The sequence below is a fragment of the Triticum aestivum genome, chromosome 3D, assembly GCF_018294505.1.
Source record: "Triticum aestivum cultivar Chinese Spring chromosome 3D, IWGSC CS RefSeq v2.1, whole genome shotgun sequence".
In the NCBI taxonomy this organism is placed as follows: domain Eukaryota; kingdom Viridiplantae; phylum Streptophyta; class Magnoliopsida; order Poales; family Poaceae; genus Triticum; species Triticum aestivum.
In genome coordinates, this window is record NC_057802.1 from 609,532,001 (window position 1) to 609,540,021 (window position 8,021).

The 8,021-nt window shown below is 42.3% G+C and overlaps 2 long non-coding RNA genes across 6 annotated transcripts; one reads left to right on the plus strand and one right to left on the minus strand.

The window, feature by feature from the left end:
* Positions 1-448: 448 nt before the first annotated feature.
* LOC123080942 (uncharacterized) lies at positions 449-3,820 on the plus strand. Of its 5 annotated transcripts, none has more exons than XR_006438597.1 (4): positions 449-731; positions 849-910; positions 1,438-1,522; positions 1,804-3,820. It is a non-coding gene; the product is annotated as an uncharacterized lncRNA (long non-coding RNA). The 5 variants fall into 5 exon arrangements; XR_006438596.1 differs by having other exon boundaries at positions 455-731; positions 857-910; XR_006438595.1 differs by lacking the exon at positions 449-731 and having other exon boundaries at positions 738-910; positions 1,804-2,985; positions 3,061-3,820.
* Positions 3,821-4,300: 480 nt separating this feature from the next.
* Positions 4,301-5,872, minus strand: LOC123080944 (uncharacterized). The gene is made up of 4 exons (XR_006438599.1): positions 5,736-5,872; positions 5,559-5,641; positions 4,980-5,042; positions 4,301-4,698 (listed from the first exon to the last, which is right to left on the minus strand). It is a non-coding gene; the product is annotated as an uncharacterized lncRNA (long non-coding RNA).
* Between the last annotated feature and the right edge of the window lie 2,149 nt (positions 5,873-8,021).

The window sequence follows — 8,021 nt, forward strand, 5'->3', positions numbered from 1 at the left end:
CATGCTAGGCGGCAGGACTGTTCCTGCATGCGATCGAGCGAGAGATTCCCTCGCACTGATTGAAGAATTTGATTGATAGCAGCACTGGTTCCTATGGCATTGATTGGCACGCAGTAGCAATGGAATATTTGTGGCACCGACTTCTTGCCATTTCTTTAGCTGCGCTTTGTGTCACTGATTCCCTGATTGCGTGATTCCCTCGCTACTAATTTGCAGACGGCGCTAATTGCTGCGGCCAACGAGACAGATTCCCACACGCGAGAATCCGATGCTTTTTTACTTTCTTTATGCCCCGCTGCTGCCCGGGAATCACTCACTCAGCGTTGGCTTTTGCTTCAGCGAACGCGACCGTTGCCCGAGAATCACTCACTCGGCGCTGGCTTTTGCTTCAGCGGACGCGACGGCTGCCTGGAAATCACTCACTCGGCGCTGGCTTTTCCTTCAGAGGACACGATGGCACTGCAAGAATTCATTCACTCGTTGTGGGAATCCGAGGATGAGGTAGGTGAGTTTTAACCTGTTATGCCGACACTACAGGGATCCTCTTCCTTTTATATGCTATGCTATGCTTCTGCTCCATGCGCAAGCACACTCTCTCTGGCCTCCTCTTGTGCTCTCTAAGTCTCTAAGAACACAGAGAAAGAAAAACTCACTAGACACTTTCACTCGTCATTTAGGGCGATTTAGAGTTGGATTTTAAATATGTTGAAGTTGAAGAAAAGAAGGTCAAGGTAAGATCTATCCATTTTTGTTTGTTTCGTTCGTATGCATGATGTTTTTACTCTTTTAGATTATTTCATAACTATGTGTTATATGTTGTGTGGGCATTATTTCATCACCTTTTGGAGTCATTTAGAGCTTCAGGATTAGGATTTACCTAGCGAAGTGAACTACGAAGTTGAAGATCAAGGTAATTAGTTAGTCTTTTAGCTCGTCATTAGATATGCGATGTTATTGCTTAGAAGTTAGAAATAATTTCAAATGACATATGTTGCATTTGTACTATTTTTTTTAGAAGAGTAGGTTGGAGATGTTGTATCAATGTTAGCTGCGTCCATTAGTATTAATCATAATTAGTACTTATGTTGAACATTTAGGTTGGGTTAGAGACGGAATTTGGACAACAAATATTTGACGGTATTGTAGATCAACATTAGGCTTTTAAAATGCATAAATTTAGTTTGACATGCGAGAAGATCTTTATATGGTAATTAAGAAAAAGTTTGTACTGTAATTGTTCATTGCATGTGGTATGTTATTTCATGTGGTATGTTTATTAATAAGTCTATCGTTATTTCATGTGGTATGTTTATTAATAAGTCTATAGTTATTTCATGTGGTATGTTTATTTCATAGGACTACTTTGTTATGTCGCAATTATCTAAATTTGCTATGTTAAGATTACATGCTAATGTACTTAATGATGTATGTAATTAGGTAAAATAATTCATCTTAGTAGCAAACAAGGAGGAGATGACGTGATTGAAGAATTTGTGTTTCGATCTTCGCCGTCCTTTTTGAGGTGATGACAACATACATGCGAGTGCTATTTTCATACTTTTGATCGCAGAAAGAAAAATTTATGTGTAATATTTAATTTTCATACGTTTCATACTCGTAATGCACCTTCAGATATTTAAATTAAATTGAATCTCTTTGTATTTTTGTAATCGTGATGTTAACTTCAGATAATTAATGTAAATTGCATCTCTTTGTATTTTTTAAGTTAATTTGTGTCTCGGATAATTTCCATTTGTATTTATGTCTTCATATGTTTAATTTTATTTGTACGTTTGTGTCCAGGTTATGGCTGAAGTGCCAGTGCTTTTGCAGGGGCCCCATGACGTCAGCCACCGTTATCACCTATTCTTGAACACAAATAATGATGATGACCCTCGGACTTTCAGACTTCGAACCGTAAAGAACACATGGTCAATACACGATTCTTTCATTCCACACCTTGAGGCTTATGGACTACATGGTTATGCTAGGCTCACATCATCCGAAGACCAATTACGTTCGGATCCATCCCTTTTGACATCCCTCGTTGACCGGTGGAGACCTGAAACCCACACCTTTCACTTTCGTATTGGGGAGCTTGCACCTGCACTGAAAGATGTTTCTATAATCACTGCTCTACCAATTAGAGGTGAGCAGTTAGTCTCTCCGTCAGTGACTCCATCTTGGGCATTAAATATCTCAGCCCGTATTAGGATGACAATTCCAGAATCACAATGTTCTGGTGGCCCTCAGGGCGTCCCACTCGCCTGGCTTCGTGCAAACTTTCATGGTTTATCTAACCAGCTGATTCTGAGACGAGGAAAAGGCATATGTTTGCATATTTGTTGTGGCTCCTCGGGACTATGTTTCCAAATTCACACGGGGACGTAGTTCTCCCTGGTCTCATCTACTTTGTAGAGAATATGGTAGATGAATCTTTACCTCAGCATCCAAAATACAGCTTCGGTTCTGCCATGCTATGTCATACATATAGAGGCTTGTGTGATGCCACACAAAAAACTTCATTCACAGAAAAAGCTCCGTTACTTTGTGTCGCCTACGAGTTTCTACAGTTGTGGTACTGGGAATACCTCGTTGATGACCCCGTATACTAAATCCCATACACCCATACAACTGTAGCGAGGGCAATGTAACAATGGCCAGCAGGTTGACAAAGGCACGGAAAAAATGGTCTCCAAATATTGCAAAATGTTGTTACCCTATATACCACCAACATTTTGAGATGCTTGATGAGTCACTAGTCACATGGAACCCGTAGACTCAGGAGCAGTTACAGATGGTCTTCGAAATATGACCCATCACAGCAGGATGCGTGAGCGATAGTGCATTCTGGCTGACTCGCTGCAACTTATTGTTCATGTGGTGTGTTGAGCCTTAGAACCCAGAGCGTGTCATGAGACAGTTCGGTCTCTATCAGGATATTCCACCACCTTTTCCAAGATGTGTCGACGAGGAAACCCATAAGTAAGATGTGACCTCCCTAAATAGTTAGTATCTTTTTTAATTTACTAAACTGACACTTTGTTACATAATTTGCAGGCTGAGCAATATGGGCAAGGGTGATTACGATTGGAGGGCACACAACATTGAATGGGTACACAAGTGGGAAAATGAAGTGTTAGAAGATATAGTGCATCAACTTAGGTAAATTCTATTTAGAGTATTTTCTAATGATGACCATATGGTCCGTCAAGATGCTTCGCATTTTGCGATCTACAGAATTAAATAATTATATCAACCTTTGAGATGAAAGCAAAGCATCTTCACGCATCGTATGGTCATCATTATAAAATTATGTAAATAAAATTTACCTAAGTTGATGCACTATATCTTCCGGCACTTCATTTCCCACTTGTGTTCCCATTCGATGTTGTGTGCCCTCCAATCGTAACCACCCTTGCCCATATTGCTCAGCCTGCAAATTATGTAACAAAGTGTCAATTTAGTATATTAAAGAAGACACTAACTATTTAGGGAGGTCACATCTTACTTATGGGTTTCCTCATCGATACATCTTGGAAAAGGTGGTGGAATATTCTGATAGAGACCAAACTGTCTCATGACACGCTCTGGGTTGTAAGGCTCAACACATCACAGGAACAATAAGTGGCAGCTAGTCAACCAGAATGCACTATCGCTCACGCATCCTGTTGTGATGGGTCGTATATCGAAGACCATCTATAACTGCTCTTGAGTCCACGGGTTTCATGTGACTAGTGACTCATCAAGCATCTCAAACTGCTGGTGGTATATAGGGTAACAACATTTCGCAATGTTTGAAGACCATTTTTTCCGTGCCTTTGTCCACCTGCTGGCCATAGTGACATTGCCCTCGCTGCAGTCGTATCGATGTATGGTGTTTAGTATACGAGGTCGTCCAACATGGAGGTATTCCCAGGACCACAACTATAGAAACTCGTAGGCCACACAAAAGTAACGGAGCTTTTTCTGCGAACGAAGTTTTCTATGTGGCATCACACAAGCCTCTATATGTATGACATAGCATGGCAGAACCGAAGCTGTATTTTGGATGCTGAGGTAAAGATTCATCTACCATAATCTCTACAAAGTAGATGAGACCAGGGAGAACTACGTCCGAGTGTGAATTTGGAAACATAGTCCCGAGGAGCCACAACAAATACGTAAATAGATGTATTTTTCTCATCTCAGAATCAGCTGGTTAGATAAACAATGAAAGTTTGCACGAAGCCAGGCGAGTGGGATGCCCTGAGGGCCACCAAAACATTGTGATTCTGGCATTACCATCCCAAGACGGGCTGAGATATTTAATGCCCAAGATGGAGTCACTGACAGAGAGACTAACGGCTCACCTCTAATTGGTAGAGCAGTGATCATAGAAACATCTTTCAGTGTAGGTGCAAGCTCCCCAAGACGAAAGTGAAAGGTGTGGGTTTCAGGTCTCCACCGGTCAACGAGGGATGTCAAAAGGGATGGGTCCGAACGTAATTGGTTTTCGGATGATGTGAGACTAGCATAACCATGTAGGCCATAAGCCTCAAGGTGATGAATGAAAGAATCGTGTGTTGACCATGTGTTATTTACGGTTCGAAGTGTGAAAGTTCGAGGATCATTATCATTATTTGGGTTCAACAATAGGTGGCAACGGTGGCCGGCGTCATGGGGCCCCTGCAAAAGCACTGGCACTTCAGCCATAACCTGCACAAAAACATACAAATAAAAATAAACATCCGAAGACACAAATACAAATGCAAATTATCTGAAGACACAAATTAACCTGAAAAAACAGAGAGATTCAATTTACATTAATTATCTGAAGTTAACATCACGATTACAAAAATACAAAGAGATTCAATTTAAATTAAATATCTAAAGGTGCATCACGAGTATGAAAAGTATGAAAATCAAATGTTACACACGGATTTTTCTTTCTGTTATCAAAAGTATGAAAATAACACTTGCATGTATGTGGTCATCACCTCAAAAGGGACAGCGAAGATTGAAACACAAATTCTTCAATCACGTCATCTCCTCCTTGTTTGCTACTAAGATGAATTATTTAACCCAATTACATACATCATTAAGTACTTTAGCAAGTAATCTTGACATAGAAAATTTAGATTATTGCGACATAAACCAAGTAGACCTACGGTTTCCTAACTATATACTTATTAATAAACATACCACATGAAATTACATACCACATGCAATGAACAATTACAGTGTGTACAAACTATTTCTTAATTACCATATTAAGATCTTCTCACATGTCAAACTAAATTTATGCATTTTAAAAGCCTAATGTTGATCTTCAATACCGTCAAATATTTGCTGTCCAAATTCCGGCTCTAACCAAACCTAAACGTTCAACAGAAGTACTAACATTGATACAACATGTTCAACCTACTCTTCTAAAAAATAGTATAAATGCAACATATGTAACTTGAAATTATTTCTAACTTCTAAGCACTAACATCACATACCTAATGACGAGGTAAAAGACTAACTAATTAACACCGTGCATGCACAAAAAAATCATTTTATTGCAAAGATCATACCTTGATCAACTTCGTAATTCACTTCGCTAGGCAAATCCTACTCCTGAAGCTTTAAATGACTCCAAAAGGTGATGAAATAATGCCTAACACAACAGGTAACACATAGTTATGAACTAATCTAAAAGAGTAAAAACATCATGCATGCGAACGAAACCAACAAAAATGGATATTTCTTACCTTGATCTATCTTTCGTTGAACTTCAGCATATTCAAATCCTACTCTAAATCGTGCTAAATCACGAGTGAAAGTGCCTAGTGAGTTTTTCTTTCTCTGTGTTCTCAGAGACTTAGAGAGCAGAAGAGGAGGCCGGAGAGGGTGTGCTTCCGCATGGAGCAAAAGCATAGGATAGCATTAAAAAGAAGAGGATCCCTGTAGTGTCGGCACAACAGGTTAAAATTCAGCTACCTCAGCCTCGGATTCACACAACGAGTGAGTGAATTCCTGCAGTCTGCCGTCGCGTCCTCTGAAGCAAAAGCCAGGGCTGAGTGCGTGATTCCCGGGCAGCCGTCCCGTCCGCTGAAGCAAAAGTCGGCACTGAGTGAGTGATTCCCGGGCAGCAACGGGGCATAAAGAAAGGAAACAACCTTGGATTCCCGGGCGTGGGAATCTGTCTCGTGGGCCGCAACAATTAGCGTCGTCTGCAAATTAGTAGAGAGGAAATCACACAATCAGGGAATCAGTGACGCAAAGCGACAGCGGCAGCTAAGGCTGGTTGTAATGGGAGTATCATAGCTAGTATCATGCATGCCAACTAGGCAACCTTGATGAGTGGCATAGAATTAAATGAAGTAAGAAAGAGTTGAGTATCATATCATGATACCGTATCATAATAAATGCTACACTAGTATGTGTGATGCATGACAATAAATAAAGTCATCTATGATACTACTATATGATACTATGCATTAAGAAGGTAGTATCATACACTAGCATCATTATGCATGATACTAACTTATGATACTACCCATTACAAGCAGCCTAAAGAAATGGCAAGAAGTCAGTACCACGAATATTCCAGTGCTACTGCGCGCCAATTAGTGCCGCTATCAATCAAATTCTTCAATCGGTGCCAGGGAATCTCTCGCTTGATCGCATGCAGGAACAGTCCTGCCGCCTAGCATGGTGGCGGCAAGGCCCACATCTGCAGCACCGTTCCGCCCGGGGACTGCCTGCCTGTTATGCGCGTCCAGCCACCTGCCCTGGTTGCGGCAGGTGCCACACGTCGGCGGGTGCGCCTGCCGCCATAGTTGAGGGGTCCCTTTTGTCTCTTTCGACCACATGTGGTCCTTTTTGTCAATTTCATTGGGTCAGTGGTCCTTTTGGACAAAAAATCCTGTCGGCCATGGTGCGGCAGTATCAGCGCACGCCGCCTCGTATCGTGGCGGTAGGTCCCACGTCGCCAACCCGTTCCGTCCCACCCAGCGATTCCGGTTATACGCGGGCGACCGCCTCGTGCAGTGGCGGCAGGGCCTGCCGCCTCCCTCCGTGGCGGCAGGTGCCACGTGTGGCCTGCCGCACCTGCCGCCACGGCCGGGGGGTCTTTTCTGCCATTTCGTCTCTGAGGTGGTTCTTTTTGGCAATACCCTTCGGCAGCTGGTCCTTTTCGACACAAAATCTTTTTCATTCGACTGAAATAGAATTCACCTTCATTTAAATTTGGGCCCGTCTAGGACACATCTATACAGTGGCTGAGACAGCAGGTATGTGTAGTTTATCTGCAGCGTTCAGAATTTAACTCCGTGATGCATAACGTTGTGGCACCCATGACGTGGACCTGTGGCTTGTACAGGGACTCGCTGATTTGACATACCCCATCAGCTTTGTGCCAAGTCTTTTTTGCACTCAAGATGTGACATAACACATCACCTTTGTGCTCGAGATTCTTGCATACTTTAGCTGTGTAGCCCTTTCCACACTGGAACACCACGAGCACCGGCCAGGTACGTAGCACCATGTGCTGGCCCTTTCACATCACCTGCATTCCATACCTACACTTCAACTTAATTTTCTCAGTTTACACTACCGTACCAGACCCAAAGAAAATCACACTTGTAGATGACTGAGGCCAACTCCACGGACGTCTGTTTTCTCCGGATTCTGTCCATTTGGGTAGGGTAATGGGGTCATGTCCGGGGCAGTTTCTGGGATGCGGTGGCCGTGCGCCCAGCGCGCGGACGCATCCAGGCCACATCCTGTTCGTGTACATTTTTCTTTGCAAGTCCTTAACTTTTTTTCATCATTCATTTTTTGTACATGGGAATATATCACCAAATTCTGACTAGAAAAGTAAGACCAAAGAAAACAAGAACCACAAGAATACATTTTAGAAGATATCCAACTTCCATAACTACTCCTGTAAGTTGGATTAGTGCCTTCTCGATGCACTCATTGTTGACCTGCGGAGGAGGCTCGATTTTGCGTGCTTCTTTCTTCTTTAAGTCTAAAGAAGTAGATGTTGCTTC